Below are 24,906 nucleotides of genomic sequence, written 5' to 3' on the forward strand. Positions count from 1 at the left end.
TTTTAGAACTTAACCACTCAAATATGCAAACGGGTACGTATACTTATAGTTCGCGGACATGGTCTGTTCGCCAGTATGCAAACGGATATGCATACTGTCGTTCACGACCGAACTCAGTTGATATCAGTATGCATACGCGTATGCATACCATAGTTCCCGGAATTCAATTGTTTAACCAGTACGCGTACGGGTATGCATATTAAGTTCCCGGACTTGGAATACACTTGCAATAGTTAGCTTATAAGTACGCATACTGTGCTATATCCAATCAATGGTTAGGTGTTCTAAACTCTCATTTCAATCATTGAAACATTCTTAGAATACGGGAATAGCTGTCTCACACAAAGTATTAGCTTCAAAGCAATTTTCAAGTGATCAAATGATCAATACGAAACATTCTGAGTCTATATCAAATGACTGTCTCACACATATTAATCTTTCGTCAATAAAAAATGATCACCAACATTTATTCGACATACATCTAGATATAAATGTAAAGTTTTTGAATAATTTTTTGTCATGCTATCACAACATAGGTAACAAAGGATAAACGTTAAAGAATACGGAAAATAAGAGATAACTAGGTAGATGTGGATTTAGTGTTAGTTGAAGATGAAGCAAAACAATTCGACAGTAAAGGAAAGTGAAGAAGCGGAGGCGAGAATAAAAAGATAGAGAGAATAAATTGGATAGTTAGGTCTTCATTAAGGTTTTGTAATTGGAATTTGGAAATGACATTATGTATACCCTTGATTGGGCATGTGTTGTTCTAAAAATGCATTTTGATTAAGCCAGGTGTTTAATAGTGATTGATTCCTTGATCTTCGACATGTATAGACAAACAGTCTCTTCTTTTCTTTTGAAATTTATATACAAAAACAACATAATGTAACATCATTTTATAATTATCAGGATTAAAATACTTGATTTTACTATATAAATACCGGATTATATATATATATATACTTGTCCGCGTCCTAGTTTTTTTTGGGAATTTTGTAATGTCTGCGTCCTGTGTCCGCTGTGAAACCAGGCCCTTGACTTTACTTTTGATCCTGAAGCGGATATTGGTAGCATTCCACTACTGAGAAAGGGAAAAGTAAACTTTTTTCCACCCTCTCAGTTTAGAAATAGAAATGGACAGAGAATTTCATTGATTGAGAACAATGGTGTATCAATCACTTCGCTTTACAGACCGTCTAAGTTACACCTCTAAGGGTGGATCGTTGCTCGGTGCACACCCTCCAGATACTCTTCCCACCATTGTCGTGGCGCACGACAATTTCTGTTAACGAGTCAAGACTCGGAAAAAACCGATTCCACTAATGAATCAAATAGATTAGCTGATCTATCTGCAAGCTTCAGAATGATATCTAGTTCACTGATGAAGATGAAATTGGCTGACATCGAGATGATTAAAGCTAGAGAAATTTCACGTATTGAATCTGAAAAACGGAGTGTTGAAGTAGAAGCTATTTGACTCAGATGCTGGTTAACACTCAATTAGAAATCGCTTCATTTCTTTCACGAACGGTTCAAAAGCGGAAGATAAAACGAGTTGAAAACGACGATTAACTAAAAATTTTGAGTTTAAATCTTAATATGAAGTTTTTTTTTTTTAATTTTGCTTGTGAGCAATTTAAATTTTGGGTTCAAACTTCAAAGGGTTAATTATTTTCTGCTTTTATGTAGTTGAGGTTTGGATATAGAGATATGTTTTTAAAGTTAAGATTGTGTTTGCTTTCTTGAGTGTGGAAAGCCTAATAAGTTTGAGCTCAAATGTTCACAATCTTAAGTCATATAGTGCTTGCATGAATTAGGTCCAAATGTTAAAGCGTAGTATGTTATGTTCAAGAACAAAACATTATCTAGTAGGTCTTAGGCCGGTTCATATGAGAGGGGGTATAAAAGTTGTTTTGCCATGCCATGTGGCATGGCAAACTAGTTTCCCCACTATGATAAAACTGACAAATTCGAATAAACTAGTATATTTTATTATGTTTCGTAGGACCCTTATCAATAAAAAATCTGTTTGTTTCGGTTTGGTGGGGTCAACGTTAAATTTTTATGGGTTATATAATATTTTATGGAACCCTTTTATAATAAAATATATTATAAAATTTTTAAGGTGTAGGAGAGAAGAAGTAAAATAAAAATATAGGAAATTACCTAGCGTGATCTAGTGTTGACCGCTAGAGGTGGAGACAAAACCGAGAGATATAAACTCCACCTAACGGTCTAGACACCGCAGTTTACTAGTTTGCCAGCTCTATAAAACTGGCAAATCTTGATTTGCCACAATGGTATTGTTCCTCATAAGTTATATATAAGGGTTCACGGTGTCTTCATCCACTTGTATTTTGGTCTCACACCAATTTGTTGAGTGCCCCACTTTAATGGTTGATCAATTTGTTAAGAAGTACGCCATCTATGATAGCAATTGTGGCTGGAACTGCTCCATTCTCCCTTACAATTGCCTCCACCTCCTTTGCAGTTTGTAAGTTTTACGGATAAGGCATTCCTGAACTTAAACGAGAAAACAAATAATCACACTCTGACCTAAACAAAAGGCAGGCAGCTCAAAATTGAAAGATAAAAGCCAAAAATCAATTAGCATGCCATGTGAAATTATAGTGGATTCGGGAGCTACAACAGCACGTCCATTTGACAAAACATCAAACACTTTCCGATGATAACTTGACACCCCCTTTGTTAAAACCATTCTCACTCTATACCCCATTTCACAAATTCACGACCAAACACAGTAACTCAGGAAGAAAGAAATTGAAGTCTTTCGAAATCAAATCCCTAATGGTAAGTTACAATTCAGTATTGATTTGAAAGATATTACCTGTTTTGTTTGTTCAAATTGCCTTTGGAGATTAACCAGTATAGAGAGTGCTGAAGATGATGACATCGCCTAGTGAGTGATGATCAGGGTTTTAGTGAGAGATTGTGACTGAGTGAAGAATGCCAGGAGCTTCAACCTTTGTAGGTACGCTGGCTGGAAATCCCGGTTAACTAAAGTTGTGCCACTCTCCCTGAAATAAAATATTTCGGTCCCACGTGAAATGGTGTCAAAAATTCGGGGATTAAGATCGGTTTATCCCGAACTGGGTCCATGGGCGACAAAAGCATTTAGAAATGGAAGTTTTAGTAAAGTTGTTCGAGAAAGTACTGGGTTTTATGTGATTTTGGAGGAATTCTATATGGTGGGAAACGGGAGGAAGGCGATAAAGATTGACGAGCACTTGCCTAATAGCCTCACTACTTCCATGGTTGATGATGTGTTTTATGTTTCGGAAAAGAGTTGTTGTAGAAGGGCTATCAGAACTTCAAGTATGAATTCATTACTTGCTATTCTCAGCGGCGCAATGAGTACCAGGAAGCTTTGCAACATAAAATGAGAGAACCAAATCTTGGCGCCAAGCTGTTTCTTGGTGGTGTTGGTGTACAAAAGACAGGAACTGAGATTGTGATGAATTTTTCCTGAAACCACGAAATGATACTGAGAAGCAATGTGTAGACGTTTTCCCTGCACCAGCTGAGCTAGAGAAAAAAATTAAATCTTCTTTGTCTGAATTAGGGGAGGTAAGCATCGGTTTTAAGCAAGCTTTAAATGCTGGAATGGAGCAACTAGTCTCTACTGTGACTCCTCAAATCCGTCATGTGCTGGATGTTAGCTATGAGCTGTCTGAGGCTGAATATGCAGAAAATGCAGAAGCTCCTCTCCATGCCGTAAAAACAAATGCAAGATGGCTCCAGCCTACAATGCAACCATCCAACTATGACTCATTTGTTCATCTCATTATTGACTTCATTGTTAAGAGGTTGGAAGTGATTATGATGCAGAAGAAGTTCAGCCAACTCGGGGGTCTTCAACTGGATAGAGATGGTAGAGCACCAGTTAGCCATTTCTCTGGTATGACCCAGAGTACCGTCAGAGACAAGTTTACTCGGCTTACCCAGATGGCAACTATCCTTGACTTGGAAAAGGTTTCTGAGATTTTGAATTTCTGGGGGGAGAATGCAGGACCATGACTTGGAGATCAACTCCAGCTGAGGGGAGGAGAGTTTTAGGTCTGCGAGTTGATTTTTGACCTGAAGCAATTGTTGCTCTTAAATTGTAGACCTCATTTGTATTCATTACGTCTTCTTCTTGTTTTCTTCCCTTCTTTGGTTTCTTCTTTTCTTGTTCTGCTTAGAGTTCATATTTTCTTACTTATACTAGTGTTACAGATTAATAAATTTAGAGATTAACTTTCTGATGAGCACTAATATCATGTATTTCATTTCCGAATTTGCTGAACAGTTTTTCTACTTTCTTAAGAAACTTTCTGAATGAAAGAAATATAGATTCGACGATGCTGAATTTCGAGTTGAGCATTTGACCCTTTTTACCTCCTTTATCCGGGCTTGGGACAGGCATGAAATGATATTATCATTTGCGATGGTGGATTTTAAAAAGGTGTTCACTTAAAACGAACATAAGAGAAACAAAGGTAACATCTCATAAATGATAATATCAGTCTAAAAGATATAAGTGAATATGCATGTATCAGTAACATTGCATATTACTCCATCCAAAATATGTGGCACGGTTCTACTAAGTTGTTATATCAAGCATTCAGCAACTAAAAACTCTATCCAAAAACTCTTGTTTCCTGTATGATCCTACAAAAAGAAAGAAAACAACCAAAAGGAACCGCGACCCACCAACTAAACTCTTCAATTTGCGAGGTCACCTCACGCGAAACCAAATCCAACTGCATACTGATCATGGGAGATGATATCAAGATGCTCAACCAAAACTTTGAGGTCATCATATTTTCGTAGCTTTAACTGAAAGTAACATGTCGCCGAGGTAGGGAATCCGACGCTCTCTCTTTTAACTATAGCCAATTTTTTCCCTAGTGCAACGAACCCTCCAAGTGGTAGAAACCTAATCGAGGTCCAGAAGGACAGAAGATTCCTTCGTTGATGATCTGTCGCTGAATCGACGTACTGCAACAGGAATTTATTACTTTAGACAGTCTAATAATAACACCAAAGCATAAATCCGTAATATGCTAGAGTTTAGTGTATATTGTAGGATCATAATCTCGCAGCGATAATGTCTCAGCGAAATTATCAACAACACAACACAACAGTGTTGCAGAACAATTTCAGAAATGATATAATAAATGACGTCAGCTAAAATCATGAGAAAGATGTGATAGTCCTACGAAAATAAGAGAGTTTGCGAGACTAACATTTGTAAGGTTGCGAGAATGTCGCAAGCCATATCAGAAAATAAAGGACAGATTAGCTGTCATCCACTATGTATTTTCCTATAAATAGTCGTTCAGTTGTAAAGGAAAGAGAGAGATCTTTTTCTGGGTGAGAAGCAAGTAAATAGGAGAGAGAAAATCTAGAGCAGTGGTTATTCTTGATTCCTTTATCTTTCCTTGTAAGATTGTTCAAAGATTCATCAATAAAATTAAGATTGTTGATCTAAAATGAGTTGAATATTAATGAAATCTTGTGAGGGGTGTAGTGTAGGATTTCCTGCAACTACATAATGGCGCTAGAAACAGGGACATGAAGATCGAAAGTAGAAGATTGTTGTTGAAATTGTTCAAATCGAGAAAGTGATTAAATAAATCAGTGAACCAGTTAAAAGAAAAATGATTAGAGTCAATGAAGATGACAAAAGATTGGAGTGTAATATGATAACAAAAACAATGATTAATGAATTCCATGAAAACATTAAAGGAAGAATACATAAACGAAATTTTGAAGGAAGGAAGGTTATGGCAGTAGAAAAGACATCATCCTTGAAAGATTGGGAAAAGCAAAAAATCACATTCATGGCGGCAGAAATACCAAAAGAAAATTTGAACCACACATCTCCATTGGTTATTACAGTGCCTGTTACGCGAAAAGAGAAGGGAACAACAATAAAATCCACGGAAGAATGGATATTGAACAGAACTTTAGTCGATACAGGAAGTTCAGTGGATATAATATTCTATCATGCGTTCAGGGGAATGGGATTTAAAGATGAAGAAATGTCCAATTCAACCTATTTTGTTCATGGCTTTGGAAAATCTGCAACAAAACCTAAGGGAGAAATAGTAGTACGAATTCCACTAGGAGAGATCGAAACACACGTGACACTATATGTGGTGGATATGGAATCGCCATATAATATGTTGTTAGGAAGACCATGGATACATGCGATAAAAGCTGTAGTATCAACGTTGCATCAATGTATTAAATTCCCCACACCAAATGGAATAGGTGAAATCAGAGGAGATGTTGACAATGCAAAATTATGTCATCAAATTGAAGTAAAGCATTATGAAGGACAAGTAAAAAGGAAACAATTCCGCAGAAAGTTGGAAAAGGATGCAAAGAAAGAAGAAGAATTTATAGTATACATGATAAGGAAAAAAGAAGGCATGGGAATACCCAGCGAAATTTCGGAAGAGGGAGAAGGACCTGTGAAAACAATAAAAGAACCAACACCAATGGGAGAATCCAAGTCCAGTTACACTGCCGCAGAACCAACAAAAGAAGTAAACGTTGGGACTATAAAAGAACTTCTAATATTGAGAATTGGAACCAAGATGGATGTAGAGGAATAAGAAAGAACTGTTAACCTTTTGCGAGAATATAAAGACATTTTCGCAGGGAGCATGGATGAGATACCGGAAATAGATCCATCAATTGCATGTCACAAGTTGGAGATTAACAAGAATGTGAGACCATTTAAACAAAGAATAAGAAAAATCGCAACAGCTTACCATTCCCAAATAGAAGAAGAACTACAGAAAATGCTTGATGTTGGAATCATAAGAGAAGCTAAATACCCAGAATGGATAGCGAATATGGCCATTGTCCCAAAGAAAAACAAAGGAATAAGGATTTGCATAAATTTCACTGATTTAAACAAAGCTTGTCCTAAAGATAGTTTTCCATTACCAGATATTCCTCAAATGGTGGAATCCGCAGCGGGAAATGATAGGGTATCGTCTTTAGATGGGTACAAAGGATATAACCAAATCCCTCTCGCTGAAGAAGATCAAGAACATACTGCTTTCTTCGCACCTAGGGGTTTATATTGTTACACGAAAATGCCATTTGGTTTGCGAAATGCGGGAGCGACATACCAAAGAATGGTAGAGAAGGTGTTCGCAAATGGATACACAAAACATTAGAAGTATACGTGGATGACATGTTAGTAAAGAGTAAAGAAGCCAAAGACCATGTACAGGACCTGAGGGAGATTTTTGAACAAATGCGGCAGTATAACATTAAACTGAATCCTGAGAAGTGTACTATTGGAGTTGCATCGGGAAAATTTTTAGGCTACATTGTATCAAAGGAAGGAATACAGGTTGATCCAGAAAAAGTGCAAGCAGTTCGTGACATGCCAACACCAGCAACAATAAAAGATGTACAGAAGTTGAATGGACTTCTAGCTTCGCTGGGGAGATTCATTTCGCGATCATCAGACAAATGCAAATATTTTTTCGATATACTCAAGAAGGGTGCGAAATTCAAATGGACTGATGAATGCGAAAAAGCTTTTCAAGGGATCAAAGAACATCTTATGAATACAACTATTTTACAAAAGCAGAATCAGGAGAAGAATTATTGATCTATCTTGCGACGTCGCATGCATTAAGTGTTGTTTATTGCGAATAGACGCAGGAGTGGAGAAACCCATTATTACATTAGCAAAACTTTTAATACTGCCGAGAAGAATTACTCAAAGATTGAGAAGTTAATCTTAGCATTAGTTTATGCATCATTTAAGCTCCGCATATATTTTCAAGCGCACAAGATAAAGGTATTAACAAAAGTACCAATTGAATCAGTGATGAAGAATTCTAAAAGATCAGGAAGAGTGGAGAGATGGAATGCACAAGTAGGCCACTTTGATATTAAATATGAAATTTTGTCTTCACCAAAATCACAAGTTGTTGCAGATTTCTTGGCAGAATTTCCTTTAGAAGAAGATGAAGCAGTAAGAAATGATGGATAGAAGAAGAACACGGAGATCCAAAAGATTTATTAACAGAACCAAATAGATGGGAGATATTGGTAGATGGATCATCAAATGGAGAAGGAATTGTTGTTTTAATTTCCAGAAGGAATAAATGGCTTTTTCATTCAGATTGGAATTGCATCCACTAATAATGAAACGGAATATGAAGCTGTGATACATGCCTTAAAATTCGCAATAGAAATGAAACTAGAAAATGCCAGGATCACTAGTGATTCGCAGCTAGTTATTCGCCAAATAAAGGGAGAGTATACTACAAATGAACCATCCTTGAAGAAATACAAGAAGCTGTTGAAGAATTGTCAGCGAAAATCCCAAAAATAAAATGGAGGCACATTTCAAGAAGGATAACAGACTCGCAGACGCTTTTGCTTTCATCTCAAGCATGATGACAGATCCAACTGCGAGATGCATAAAAATACAAACACTTCTGTCACCATCAATCAATAAAGAAGAAGAAACGTGGATGATGATAATAGACAATGAAGAAGAAGAACAAACGAACAATATCGCAGATGGAGAATGGAACTTCATGCATATTTGGCGAAAGGAGAAACACCAAGAAATAGATTGGAAACACAAGTTAAAAAGCCGGCAACGAATTATGAATTAAGAGATGGGTGCTATACCGAAAATCCTTTAATGGACCATCACTCAGATGTTTGACACGAGAGGAAGGAGAAAAAGTGCTAAAAATGTTACATAGTGGGGATGCTGGCAATCATAGCGGGGAAGATCTTTGGCACATAGAGCAAAAATGCAAGGCTATTACTGGCCATACATGCACGAAGATGCAAAACAAATATCAAGACGTTGCGAAGATTGTCAGGCATGGAAAGAAAATACATGCACCTGGAGCACCATTGTCATCTTCAACCAGTGTGTGGCCTTTTGGAAAGTGGGGCTTAGATATTGTGGGGCCATTTTTACCAGGTTCTGGACAAAGAAGATATTAATAGTCGCAACAGATTATTTCACAAAATGGACAGAAGTGAAGGCAGTACAACATATTCGCGACAAAGATATCTTTACATTCATATTCGAAAATATCATTTGCAGATTCGGAATTCCTGCGCAGTTGGTATCTGATAATGGGAAACAGTTTGAAGGACAGAACATAGAAATGCATTTAAGATAAAATGTGGAAAGTCTACTCCTTTGTATCCACAAGCTAATGGGCAGGTAGAAGCAACAAACAAAACAATTGCAGATATATTAAAGAAGAAATTGGAAGGACATCACAGAGCATGGTGCGAACAAGTACATAATGCAGTATGGGCTTATAATACAACTAGAAGAGAAGCTACTGGAATGTCACCTTTTTGTTTAACATACGGAGTTGAAGCGGTGTTACCAACAGAAGTTGTTATTCCGACAACAAAGAGAAGCTTGGGAGAAAAATCTTAGTGCGGGTTTGATCTTAAACAAACTTGATGAATTAGAAGAAAGAAGAGAAAAGCTTTACAACATATGGAGAATTATCAGCGAAGATTAGCCCGAGAATATAATAAACGTGTCAAAGTACGCGAATTCCAACCAGGAGATTTAGTTCTGCGAGAGACACCAATATCAGCGAGAAAATGGTGGAAAATTAGCGAAAAAATGGGAACCTTACATCATTAAGGAGATAGTTGGAACAGAGCTTATAGATTAATGGATCCAGAAGGTAGAGATGTTGGTCATAGACTTGACAGACCATGGAACAGGTTGTACTTAAAAATATTATCCGTAAGAAGCTTTGAGAAGTTATGGATTCTGAAAGAATAATTGCAGATTATTCATATCAAAACAAGATCATGATGTGCGAAACTTTCGCAGAGATAATCAGAACAATGACATAAAAGAAAGGGGCGAACCTTTATGGCGTACACCCTAGTTCGCGAATAAAATTTCGCAAGAGGCAAATGTAAGACCTAAAGTACGTCATATAAGGGGGTACCTGTTGCATGGCTCAGGGAAAGGCTACACCGCCACCGGAACCTGAGTCATGGAGATTTGGGGTCAATAAAGCCCATCCGGGAGAGGCACCTTGGATTCTCAGCTTAAGCATATGACTTAGGTTGGGCGACTAAGGTAATAAGGACTCTCCCAAGGAGTGCAGATCTGATCAAGGCGCCGAGGTACACGGTTGAGTCAAGAGTGCCAGGGGCGTTTGAAGCGTACCTTGCCATTCTTGACAAGTCTTGGCTTATACTGCACTCGGCCGAAGAAAACCCCACTTAGGGTGCAGTCTCGTAACCATAAGCCCTATAGGTAAAAGGGATAAGAGGCTGCGAAAACAACTGGTTGTTGTTAAGACTGGATGGGAGGAGCTAACCTTGTATGGTAGAAGTACGCCTCCTTGAAGGGGCAACCAGGGGGGATAAGGGCGGCACCCTCCATTAGGGAGCTGATAAGTGTCTTAAGACGCAAATGTCATGAGGCTTTTTATCGCAAGGGTATTAAGGCTTGTCATATTTGTGCAACAATCCTGAAGAGGCAATAATACAAAAGAAAAAGATAAGACGAGATCAATGGGTTTTCGCATGAAAGTGCGAAGACGTCCTGCGATTTCGTCGCAAGACACAATGTCATGGGGCTTTATTTTCGCAAGAATATTTAGGCCTGTCATATTGTCGCAACATTCCTGAAGAGGCCATAATACAAAAGAAAAAGTTAAGGCAAGATCAATGGGTTTTGCATGAAAGTGCAAGGACGTCCTGCGATTTTGTCGCAATGACAAGAGGTGGCATAATAAGACCTTTAATTAGGAAGGAAAATAAGACCACATGACAAAACAAAATATTTATAAGTATTCATAACAGATTATTTTTCGCAAGAAAGATAATGAGAGGCAAGTATGGGAATCAATAAACAAGAGCATTATCTTTCTCACCAGCAAAATACTAAAAGGAAAATTGATTCCAAAGTTGGTTGAAGAATATTATTCGCAAAAGTATAAAAAAGACAATTCAAGAAGATAGAACTAGATAAGAAGCTCATGCTTCAGTATTAATTCCAGTAGAAGGAGATAATAGACGTTCTTCGCCAATGTTCTCATTATCGCAAGCCTCTCCTTCATTTCGATTCTGATCTTCGCCTTGATTATCGCCAGCAATTACTTCTTCAGAAGATTTCTTTTTCATTCATTAACACCAGCAGTGCTTCCTTAGAAGGAATTTCTTCTCATCTTCCAAAAATTATCCTCTGCACCACTTTCATAATCATAATCACTATCAGCAGGACGAGGAACTTCATCATCATCTACTTCCAAAGGTTCGATTGATGTAGGAGGAAGAGATTTAGACAATAAAATATCATTTACAAGGACTTCAGCCCGGAGATGAACTTGACGAAGAAGTGCTCTCTGATGATTCCTATCTTGAATATCCTTAAAATAAGCAAGATAATCAAGTCTTCTTTCTGCTCGGTCGCGAGAACCAGTAAGGACAGAGACGAGTAATGCATTTTCTTTGCGAATTTTGGCATATTTAGCCTCCAAAACAGAAATGGAGGAATGAAGATTTTTCAGACTCTGCGAAAGGTAGAATACAAAATTTCAATAAGATGAAGAACTCAAAAAGATATGACAAAGAAAAGATAGTTAAGGCAGTCAAATATTATGACTACCTTCCTTTTGCGAAATAAGGTGTTGAATCAAGGTCAGACAACTATTCTCCCAACGGTCCATTGCGTCATCAAATTTATCTCCAACTAAACCTTTAAGTCGAGACTGAAGATTTTTCTCTTTAGAAATAAGAAAGGCATTTTTCTTCGCAAGAGAAGAATAAGACTTCTAATTTGGAATATTGTTCTTTAAGTTGATTCGCCTTTACACTTAAAGCTATTCTACCTTGAATGAGTGTATCTCTTTCAGCGATAGATGACTCTGTTACTTCTTTAAGTTCATTTCTCAAAGAGCGAAGAGATTGTTCTTGGTCATCACATACTTTCTGAAGAATGCTAAGTTGTTGCGAAGATATCGCCATCTTGTTTAAACAAGTTCGCTTCTCTTGAGATAAGGTTTTATTCTCATCTGATAAAGTTATCCCTAAATTAGCTTTAGTTAAAGAATAAGAAAGGCGAGATATTTCATTACTTAATAAATCTTGCCTCTGAACTAATTGGGTATTTTCATTGGTAAGATTATTTATATGATCAAAGAATATGAATAGAGGTTATCTAATTGGTTATATTGATCCATCAAAATTCTTTATCAACACGGGCTTCTTCAACAGCAGATTCAAATTGATATCTCTCCATTATTCGTTTCTGGTTTAAGGCTTAACATGCGAAAGAGGGATTTCAAGGATAATTAAATATGGGAAGGATAAAACATTAGAAAGGCAAATTGAAGATACAGATAAGATCATACCTCTCAATTCATCATTCTTCTTGCGAAGATTGTCACGATCCAGCAAAACATTCTGAAGCTTTTGATTTTCGAGACGAAGAGCATTACACTCTTTTTCCAAAGCTGTTTGAAGCAGCTCTGTCAGAACCGAAATACTTACTCAGAATTTCGCAAATACCAGACTTGACAGGATCAATGGAGACTTCTTGCCATCATCCAGGACTTCAGACAAAACTTTGAAAGCAATATCTATTCCTTCCACGGTTTCTTTCGAAAAGGGAAGAGGCTCAGGTAGAGAACTGGCAATGATAGAAGGTTGAGAAACATTATCAATAGGAAGAGAAGAAGTTTCATTCACAGAAGGATCAATAATGGGGGTTTCAATCATTGAAAGGTCAGTTGAAGAAATGAAGTCTGAGGCAGCTTTTTCGCGAATTGGAGATAATGGTTTCTTGCGAAGATGTCGCAGGAGATTTAGAAGAGATAAGTAAGTGGAATGGAACAGAGGTTTCAACAGTTTTAAGGTGGCGAGATTTCTTGAGAGGTTTATTGACATCCTTATCACCCTGAATTACAATCCAGATAAGAAACAGAGGCAACAATATTGTTATTAGAAAAGAATAATGTTTCTTACTACCTTCTGATTCGCAGACTTTCTTTTGTGTACAACAATCTTATGCTGCGGTTTGGGAATATTAGGGTTCTGAACCGTAAATTTAGTGTTGGAGGCGCTTTTGCTGAAATAACAAAGTATGGGAATCACATAAACAACATCAAATAAGGCAGTAAACAAGATCAATTTCAGCAAAACCCATAAGGAAGAAAAAAGAAAACTAACCTTGATGAATCCATGGAAAACACTAGCAGGAAGATTATTTCGAAGAAAATTACGAAATGATGAAGATCTAGAGAACAATAGAAGATGAAGAAGAACTTAAAAAGATTGAAAGAAGAAGAAAGAAGAAAAGTTGCAATAACGGAATTTGCAGAAGAACGATGAAGTTGCAGAGAAAATAAAAAGAGAAAAAAGAGTGAGAAAGAGTATATATAGAGGAATTTTTTCGAGAAGATAAACACGATTAATACGGAAAGATATGGTTAAAAAGCAGGTTACAAAAGACGTGTCAAGAACAGATGGAAAAAGGATACGTGTGATAAATGCAGAATATGAAATGATGGATAACTGCGGCATTTCTCACATCATTCTCTACTTCGCAGAGAAGATATGAGAAGAGGCAAGATGTAGGATCAGAATCTCGCAGCAATAATGTCTCAGCGAAATTATCAACAACACAACACAACAGCGTCGCAGAACAATTTCAGAAATGATATAATAAACGACGTCAGCTAAAATCATGAGAAAGATGTGATGGTCCTGCGAAAATTAGAGAGTTTGCGAGATTAACATTTGTAAGTTTGCGAGAATGTCGCAAGCCATATCCGAAAATAAAGGACAGATTAGCTGTCATCCACTATGTATTTCCCTATAAATAGTCGTTCAGTTGTAAAGGAAAGAGAGAGATCTTTTTCTGGGTGAGAAGCAAGTAAATAGGAGAGAGAAAATCTAGAGCAGTGGTTATTCTTGATTCCTTTATCTTTCCTTGTAAGATTGTTCAAAGATTCATCAATAAAATTAAGATTGTTGATCTAAAATGAGTTGAATATTAATGAAATCTTGTGAGGGGTGTAGTGTAGGATTTCCTGCAACTACATATATGATTTCCCTACTTGTAACTATATGATTATCCTATCAACAAAAGAAATATCTCTCTACTGCTTAGTTTGCAATCTGGAAGAAAATGCAACTTATTAATTTTGGATAGGTAAGAAGGAATTGTACCTCCCAGAATTTCCTGATTTCAGGATCGCTTTCCGCGAAGCCATTTGCATATATGGTTTGTTTCTTCCAGTCCTTGACAGATAAAGGATAAGGCGATCCATGCAGCAACGAGTCTAGATCTTTAAGCTCTAAGTTTGCAAACAAGAATGAAACTGGGTTGCATCGCCAAGAATTTCGGAAAATCCCTTCTTAAAGGCCTCCACCTGTTTCGAGACCAAGGTCGCAAACTTAAGTTTTGCTTTTAAATCAACATATTCTCTTCGATTCTCGACATTGACAGCGATGGCTTCTCCTCCTGGACAGAGATCCTGACCTGCTAATATCTTTGATAAATGTTAGTTCCATTTCCTTCAGTACGTCAGCATCCAATTCAAGAATTTTCTGGTCGCTTTTATAGGATGTCGGATCAGTTTCTCTAATATCCTCAAACGAAATGCTTTTTCCTGCCAATTGCAAAAAAAATGTTCTATCGAACAAAATCCCAACGTGCACATTATGCTCATTATAGACTAATGATAACGCGATGATTTTTCCGAAGAATTCAAAATAGACAAGCTGCTCTGGGCTATCTGCTGTGAGTCCGGGGAAGTATCTTCTTCTGTCCACCGGACAAACTTGAAATAGGCCACTCTTCAGACTACAAATTTCCTGGCACAAATAAGAAAACCACTCCCTCAAAACCCCCATACCATACCCGTGCTCATGTTTAAAATTAATGACTAGCTCGCCAGCTAGCAAACCTTGAACATTACACTGACCCAACAACCTGTAAGAATCCTGTAATATGAGCTCCCTGTCGATTTGCAGCCCGTTAACTCTATCCGGATCATCACTTGTCAATGGGCTATATTCATCTCCCAACTCAGGAAGCAACATCAGTGTTAGATGCATCCTAGATTCTGAGGAAATCTTATCATTATGCTCTGCAAGTATCCATCGATGCTCGTCAGTTCTAATTGATTTCAGAATCAATGCATTTACGACAACTTTATATTCTTCCATGATATATGAAACAGTACCAGTACTTTCAGCCAAAGTATTCAGTGCCTTCAACAGCAAAAGATGTTGACACCACACTATTAAGACCCTATCTTCCCCGCTTATGGTTTTTTCGATGTTTATCTGAATTCTGTAAAGCCGTTGACTAATATGACCTAGTAGTGTTGAGAATGATATGCGTATCTCAGGAGTAACTTTCACATTGTTAGACATGTATTCTACGATATTGTAAAAGTGATTTGACACTAGTTCGAATGCATAATCAGCAGCATATGGTTCAGATGATAGTCCCGCCTTGTTTTCCAGGTCAGCCACAAACTCCGACAATACTCCTAGTTCACCAGGCATCATGTCCATATGCAAACCCTAATTCACCAGGCATCATGTCCATACGTCCACACAATACTCCTAGCTCAGTTATGCAACAACCATAAATCGCATCATCATGGGATGTGTACTTACAAAGTAAAGAAGCAAACTCTAAGATAATAGAAACCCCGTGAGTATCGTGTTGGTTTAAGAAACTGTTAATTGCTTTTATTGAACAATCTTTATTGCCTGGTGCATTAGAAACATATAACCTTACCAATGCTTCTGCAGCACCTGAAGAAACAAACGAGTGATGACGGCCAAAATCCGTCTCAGCATCCCCATCCACCGTAGAAGAAATTCCAATGAACTTGTGTACATAGGCCACAACTAGCTCCTGTGAATCACGAAAATCACCACCAGTAAACCAAGGAGATACGTTAGAAAGCTTCTCTAACTCTGGGATTAACAAATTCAGGACTTCCCATACTGCTTCATAATCAGCGCATCTCGTCTCTTCTACCAACTCAATCTGGTTATTCGGTTTTATGTTATAGAAACTAAGGGCCTGTTTGGTACAGTTTTGAAAAACAGTTTTCAAAAATAGTTTTCCACTGTTTTAAAAACATACCCTTTTTTCCTTGTTTTCATTTTCTAAAAATTGTTTGGTAAACTGTTTTTGAAAACAAGGAAAACCAACTAAATCGGATCAAATGTAAAGATTCGTCTAAGAGATAGTGACATTAGTCATGACTCACTTGCAGTCATTCCCCATCTCTTACTTTGTTCTGAAAAGAAGAAAAGAATAAAGAAAAGAAAAAAAAGAGAAAACACAGAAAACAATAATTTGTTGTTTTCATTTTTTTGTTTTTAAAAACAGAAAACAGATAGAAAACATTTTCTGAAAATGTCCTTACCAAACGCGTTTTCTCCTATTTTCTCTGTTTTTAAAAACAAAAAACTGTTTTTGAAAACTATACCAAACAGGACCTAAGGCTTCCATACGTTTCGAGAATTTTTCCTTGGAAAAATAAAGTACCATCATGGGTTCCACCTATTCTGTCTCAAATAGTTCTGATACTATCTCTGTGCGTGGCAATTACTACCTCTGGTTAATACGATAATAACCTAGGGTTTTTCCCATCGATAGGCGAACACCTTCTTGAACTAAAAATCCCCCTACTCCAGACCTTGCAACAGTAGATCGATGAATCGATTCAATCAGGGTTTCTGAAGTTGCATCAAGTGTTATTATTCCAAATCTTGGTGAAACATTCACAGAAATCTGAAATGTATCCATCTTAACCTAACCCTAACTCAGAATCACTGAAGAGAGAGTAAAAGTTAGAATAATTGTGAAGGAAATTTGAGTTTTAAGAATTAGATAGAAGGGTCGGAAGTCTGATTTTCACGAGAGGAAGTAAAGAGAGAGAAACAGATTTGAAATTTGGATGAGAAAGTAAGTGAGTGATGAGAGAGAGAGAAAATTGAAATTTTGGAATGAGTAAAGTGAGTTAACAGAGAGAGAGAGAGAAATTTGAAATTTGAAAATTTGAAGAGAAAGTGGAAGCTGGATGCGAATGGTCCTGCCACCAGTGCCATCACCTAACCTTCATTGACTAAAGTCACTAAGGCTAACCCCTATGGTCTTTTAAGGCTAACCCTTATGGGTTAGATTGGACTGTTAAATTGGCCAAAAAGTATTGCAAATCAAGAAAAAAGTGTGGGGAAAAAGTTAACACTCTATCTGGCTACTTCTCTCTCCTGACAACTGCTGGCAGTTCAACTATCAGCGAATTTGAAACGCTGAACAATCCAGCGTTGAGCGAATATTCCATTGAATCAAAGCTGATCCGTTCAGCGTTTTCCTGAACGCTGTTCCATTCAGCGCTCTGCCTGACGCTGCACCGTACATCGCTTGACTGTTTTTACCCCAACGACTATTTTTTTCGGAATTCCATTTTCTAACTCCATTTTCTAAATGTTTGCCAAATTTGTTCCAATAGTTGTTTGTTTCAAATTTGAGAATTTACCAAAGTAAAGGAAAATTTTTAATTACATTGCAAAACAAGGTTACAATATTTTTTGAAGAAATTAAAAAAAATATTAACATTAACATCAAAAAACAAGGTTAAATTTAAAATAACTTAAAACATAAAAAAAATACATTGAAATTGAAATCCTACTTTTAAATAACTTAAAACATAAAAAAGTACATTGAAATTGAAATCCTACTTCTAAATAACTTAAAACATAAAAATAGTACATTGAAATTGAAATCCTACTTCTAAATAACTTAAATTACTACTAATACATTTTAATTTAGGGGATAAGTGGCAATCCATGACGGGCTAAAATCTCGTTCTTCCATATTTTGTAGATGAGTTTCTCCCATTCCTGTAATTCATCAAAGGGTTGATGTAGGATCTTCATGTCCGATTCTCTTTGCTGCGTTTGTGCCAAAATTGAAGAGTTTTCCATGTCCTTCTTCAGATACTCTTCCTCTGTTTCATATTTGGCCATTCTTTGTGTTTGTGCGTTTTCAAGAAGTTCTATGAGTTTATCCATTTTTTCATCTGATTTCTGCGATGCTTTAGCCTCACGAGCCTTTTCTTCGCTTGATCTCTCCCTTCACTTCTAACGTCATTTGTTTGTTCGAAATAGCGTCTTCTCTTTGATATGTCAGAGGTTTCAGAATTATGAGTGGATGAAGTGCCACCAAACCTTGCCATATTTTGCAAATCTTCATCCATATTATCATCTTCATTTTCTTGAGTAGCTTGAGTTTGTTTACTAGGTTGAGTGGAAGTACCAACTCCATCATCATTATTCACCGCAGGGTTGTAATCAGGTTGATAGGTCTTCAGGATCTGGAAAACCGATTTGTGCTTCCAAAGTCTTCCAAACTCTACTTCATAATTATCTTGTCCACGACGATACTGGGAAAAAAAATGAAAGGAAAAATTTAGAGAAAGAAAGAAGGGATAATTAGAGTTTGGTACTCAAGTTTAGACCAACACTAGGCTTTGGTCTAACATTTGTCCAACGTTAGGCTTTGGTACCTGGACTAAACGTTGACCCGCGTTGACTAGGTTAAGTGCTAACTTCTGTTTACTAATTATTAGAAAATTCATATAAAATTTAATTATTAAGCAGATTACTATAATACCTTTTAGCTTTATTAATATTTACAAAAATCTAAAAGCTTCGTGGTGGTATAAGTTACCCGGAGAGAAAAGAAAAAAAAAAAGAAAAACCGAGAGAGAAAAGAGAGAAATCGAATCTGAAATCGAGAGATGTCCGTGAATTGAGAGAAGAATACGGGAAATGATATCAGTAGAACAGTCGATTCAATTAGTGGTGGTATTGATCGATTCGAGAGATTGTGGTATTTACTAAAAGAAGAAATCAAATGCAGATCGATACAAACGAAGAGATGCTGCTGTTCGGAGATAGGTTTCGATCCGAGAAGATTCAAATGGGATTTGAGATGATTGAAGAAGTCTGTGATGGTCTGCTGGTGCTGCAATTGAGAAAATTAAATCTTAGTGATGTTGTTGAGGAAATGGGTTTGTGATGGTGATCAAATGGGTCATGTTGAACAGTGAAGGAACTGGTTAGGGTTTGATGTTGAATCAGTAGAGAGAGATGGGGTTTGGAACGAATCGATTAATGGAGGAGTTTTGGGGCTGAATTTGTGTTCAAAATGATGGAGAAGGTTAGCAGATGTAGAAGTACAATTGTTGAGAAGAATGGGTTCGATCTATGTAAAATGATATTGAATCTGAGAGCTGCTATTCATGGGAAAATGGGTGCAGATGGTGATTACATACCATGGAGCTGAGCTTCTCTTGATTGCAAGAAGAGAAAGGAGGTGTTGATGCTGCTATGGATATGTGTTGATAAATGAAGGCTGAATTGAAGTGCTGAATTAGATGTATGTTGGGCTTATTTGATGAATTGTGTGCAGGTATGAAGCAAAGAAGTGCAACCAAGAGTTTCAATCTGAAATTGAATCTGAGATAGGGAAAGACTGTGCTGCTGCTATTGAAGTCGAGAAGATAAAATTGAATCTGAAATTGAGAGATGACCGTGAATTAAGAGCGGAATAGGGATTTTAGTAGATCCGTTAATGAAGAACAATGATTTGGCTATTGGTAGTATTGATTGATGCACAGAGAGAAAGAAATTAGGGTTCCGATTGTCTGCAATTGAAGAACATAAATGGAATTGAGGTTGGAGTTGGGGATTTCTCAAATCTGGAGAAGATTGAATCTTAGAGCTGATGTTGATGGTATAAGATGGCGCTGGTGATGGAATTACTGGATCGAGAAGATTGCTTGGGATTAATGGAGTATGCCCTGATTGAGTTGCTGGTGATGTTTGAACGGTGAAAGAAGAATTAAGAAGGGACCTAGTTTCAGGGAATAAACCCATCTCAAGGATACATTTGTAAACTCGTTATTTTTACAACATTTTTATTTTACAAAAATTATTAAAGTCTGGTCATAAACGGTCAACCTAAGTCAACGTCTGGTCCAGGTACCAAAGCCTAACGTTGGACAAATGTTAGACCAAAGCCTAGTGTTGGTCTAAACCTGAGTACCAAACTCCAATTATCCCAAGAAAGAAAGAGATCAAAATGGAAGAAAGAAAACATTAAAAAAATTGAGGTACTTACATAATCCGCCTCCGTCATCCCCGTAGGTTTGTTTCGGAAGTATGGCCTAACATGTGAAAGATATCTCTTCACTTAGGATCTTAATGAGTTGCACTTTGTTCGCAATGCCTTTCTTTCTCTTTCGGCACCATTGGGACCTTTTCTTTTATTGTACTCTTCAATTATCTTCCCACAAAATTTTGCACCTTTTTTTATCTTTTCCACAAATTGGATCGTTGCTCGCTATGACCAACCATAGATTAATGCCTCTTCTTCTTTTGTAGTAAAGTGTGCCATAATTTTGTACGAATAAAATTATGTGAAGAAGAAGAAGAAAATTAATGAAGAAAATAATCAATTGATTTTGGTGTGAGGGATGAAGGAGAAGTAGTCCTCTATTTATAGGGAAGCCTGAAAATATAGCTGTTGAGGTTTTAAACGTCCACTAAATCTGAGTTGTTGAATATGCAGCGGTTATCTTGATCTGATGGCTGAGATTTCTGAACGCGGTTTGGTTCAGCGTGGAGCGCTGGATGGTACAGCGCTAAGTTTCCTGCCGTTGATTATGCAACGATCACTTTTGATCTTGCGGCTGATATGCGAAGCGCGGTTTGGTTCATCGCTTGACGCTGTTTGGTTTAGCGCTCCGCCAAACGGCTACATTTTCAGGCCATACTCAGATCACTTCCTATCTCTATATAAACTCAACACATGAACTCAAAATCCCCACCCCAAACTTGTGAATTTTTACTCTCTTTTCTATAATTCTCCTAAATTCTCAAATTAAAAATCAAGCATGGTTGCATTCTCCATTGCCAAAGACAATGACTTGGTTAGAAGTTATTGCAAAGTTAACAACACTCAATTAACAACTAACTCCTTTTGGGGACAAGTTGTTGAAGAATTTGTGAGAATCAATGGTAATGAAAGGTGCAAAAAAAAACTACAAACTCGGTTATCAAGCATCAAGCATTATTGCAAGCTTTTTGTCATTTCATTAAGGGCATCAAATGGTAATCGTGAAGATGCTATGACTTTATATGAAACAGATCATGGAATGCCGTTCATTCATAACACCGCTTTAGAGATACTTGGTTATGAAGCATATGCATGAAGAAGTATTATGAAGAAGTATGGAATATCACCAAAGAAGTATTATGTAGTTTACAAGAACTAATTAAAATGTATACTTATTAATGAAAGCGTGCTTGATTAAAATAAAGGAGTTCATTCTCATAAAATATCTACCAATATGAAACTTACTCTCCATTCTCATAAAATGCACCATCTCCTTGAGGGTCATATTGATCTTCATCGGTGTCCACGTCGGTTGTACCCTCATCAACTTCTGGAAAGGCATCATCCATAACCATGTTTGGAATATCACTATCTCTCAAACCTTGTCCGTGTCGGTTCCATATGTGTGTAGTGAGTTCCAAGCGAAGTTGTCCCCAAATCGCAGGGTTGTACAATACATGAGGAGCTAGCCTTACATTTCCTTGAATTGGCGGTTGAGGTTCATCTCCCGTGATCCTCCCCCAATCCGCATTGCGATATTCCATCTCAACACACATGTTATGCATTATCAAGCACCCCCTCATAATTGCTTTCATGTACGATTTTTTATAATAACGACAAGGTTTCAATATAATGCCAAACTTACCTTTTAGCCCTCCAAATGCACGTTCTATGTCCTTCCTTTTGGCTTCTTGATATTGATTGAAAAGAGCTTCTCTATTGTTTGAGGAGGGTTTGTATGCTTGCAGGATGCAACCATACACGGGATATGCACCATATCCTAGGTAGTACCCCTGGTCGTAATTATTTTCATTGATTTGATAATGACAAGGAGGTGATACACCAAGAAGTTGTCTATCGAACAAACCCGAAGCATGCAAGACATTAAGATCATTGTTCTGCCCACCCAACCCAAAATAGGAATGCCAGATCCATCTATCATATGTAGCTACCGCCTGCAAAACAACCGAGGGATATGACTTATAGCCGCTGTGGGATTCTGCTTGATCCATAGGACATGCTCTCCATGCCCAGTGAAAACAATCGACACTATCAAGCATACCAGGAAATCCTCGAGCTTCATTTTCTGCTAAAATCTTTTCTGTATCTTGACCGGTAGGTTGACGCATATATCGACCATTATAAATCCAAATAATTGCATCCATAAACTTCATAGCATAATGGTAAATAGTGGTCGCTCCCATTTGTGTGTAATCATCTAAGGAATCCGGTGCAATGCCTTTGGAAAAATGTTTCATGACGACAACCATTTTCATATATGGAGAATGACCAGGAATACCGCAAGCGTCCGTTTTTTGGCGAAAATCATGGTCAAAATCACAAACTTGCTCTAAAATTCTCAGAAAAAGAGGACGAGGCAAAGCAAATCGACCTTTGAATTTCTTTGGCCCATACATACAATTGAAGTTGAAGTACTGATGCATCATACGAGCATCCACATCTAAACGTTTTCTGTGCATCCTCTGACGTGTCTTGACTTCATTCGGGACGGGTTGACGTATTCCCTGCCTCCTCTGCGTCTCAAAAAATGTAGCCACTGCTACAACATTCGTCTCAATATCATCTTCATCATCCCGACGGCTTTTCGAAATTCTTCTCAAAGCTCCTCGCATAATGTACCTAACACAACGAAAACATAAAGTTTTATAACACCCCATGACGCAAAAAAACTTAAAACACGCCATAAAAATAAATCAATAAAAACACAAATAACACTCCATAAAATAAAAATCACTTAAAACGTATAACACTCCATATGGTTTCATAAACACTACTACAAGTACTTTAAACACTACGACAAGTACTTTAAACACTACGATAATTTTTGATAATTCAGGTCAAAGAAATTATGGGATTGTTGTTTTTTTTTGGGGGGGGGGGGGGATGAGTATCATAAACAATGTTAGGCTCGCTTTCCGTCAACAATGCAGTAAATTCATTTCCTCCTTGTTGATATTGTGATGTAGTAGCTCCATCTTCGATCTTAGGAGTGTAAAATCCTTGACCTGTAGCCCATTCATATGAACCACCTAATGTGAGGTCTTGTGATGTATTGTTTGGAGGATTGGATTGGACAGATGGTACTGAAGACGATGTGGATCTGCCGGATGAGGAACATGAAGTTGTAGCCCGTTTATATGATTCGTCCCGTGCAGCTTGACGAGCTCCAAGCTGGAATGAACATGAGTTTTCCATAAACCTAATGCAATCATCATACAAGTATATAAATTAGAGAATTTTAATCAAATATTCAAGAAACTTAAAATGAAAATGAGTAGAAAATGTAAATGTACTTACCATTGTCAAATTCATATCCCGAAAGTTAAACGGACAAGGAACCCTTGGAACTGGTACTAGACATTCTACGCCGGCTTCATCAGAAAATGGTAAACTGAAATCTATCTCCGACAGTTGTGATGGGGGCTCATTCTGTGTGCCATAGGTATATGTCTGCGACATCATGTGAGGAGGAGGATGACTAGGAAACAAACTACGAGGAACATCTGAGCTACCCACTGCTATCTCATCGACGTTCTGTGCATGGTATGACTCGGTGACATAAGGTCCAATACTCTTCTTGATCCACCAAGTGTTATATTGATCCTCAGTGACTGCATAATAGTCAGTGACATCTACAGTATATCTGTCTTCAATTTGATCCAAACTTGGAGGATTTGTTGGGACCACAATATCACCTTTAATCTGTCTCTGGAATCTCTCTGCCAAGTAACAACTAACTTTTTTGCGGCTTTCAAAGTGAAAAAATAGAACTCTCTTGTTGGATATATCTAGTGCTTGCTCATATTGGTCTCCTTCAGAATACCGACTATCTTCCCATGGTTTCCAAATATATGTTTCCCTTGTTCTAGTGTCAATCTATATTCTTGCGCTTTTGACCGAGTGTTTCATTGTATCCTTTTGGCCTTCTCGATGTCCTCTCTTCCTTGGTACAATCCTAGTCTTCTTGAAGAGACAAATCTTTGGGAAAACATCATAATGACCTTCAGGTGACTGACAAAGCAAGGGTTGCATGTTGCGGAAGTAGTAATAGTACCAATACTTAAGTACCTTAACCATGCTAGTTAAATTCTTACCATTGGTTGACCATTTGTCGAGATATTTATAGGTATTACCTAATGAAGCTAGACCCCAATCGTACTCCACAACTCTATCTAAATCGGCCAACAACAAAACCTAACGTTTTTCTACTTTTCCAGTAGAATGCGCTAGAAGAAAATGACCAAAACACCACATAAAGAATGCTAGTGTCAATGTCTGTGCACACCCAGTGTTATTCTGCTATTTTCTACTATCCATATACTTTGTCAAGACTACTAAGGAAAATATAATTGTCTTAGAGTCCCATGAACCAAAAATTTTGATATCCGAAAATATAAATCATCCAGAGAGGGATATGTTAGATGACTACCCATTGGCGGCATAAGTACTGGTTGTTTACTAGGGTCACCAGTGGGAATTCCAGTTAACATGTACCAATATAAAGGAATGAGACCAATTTCAAACTCCTGAAAGTGAAAACTCCTGGTTTTTGACCACCATCTCTCAGCTATGGCTTCAACTAAGGCTCTATCCCCATTACCGAAATCAAACTCAAAAACAGAAGAAAATCCACAATTGTCACAATATCGTTTTGCTTCCGGATTCTCTTTCAC

The 24,906-nt window shown here is 37.4% G+C and overlaps 1 pseudogene; it reads left to right on the top strand.

Moving 5' to 3' along the window:
* The first annotated feature begins 2,453 nt into the window (after positions 1-2,453).
* On the top strand, positions 2,454-4,130 carry LOC113336709 (annotated as a pseudogene).
* Positions 4,131-24,906: the final 20,776 nt, after the last annotated feature.

Source organism: Papaver somniferum, unplaced genomic scaffold, assembly GCF_003573695.1.
Source record: "Papaver somniferum cultivar HN1 unplaced genomic scaffold, ASM357369v1 unplaced-scaffold_154, whole genome shotgun sequence".
Lineage (NCBI taxonomy): Eukaryota > Viridiplantae > Streptophyta > Magnoliopsida > Ranunculales > Papaveraceae > Papaver > Papaver somniferum.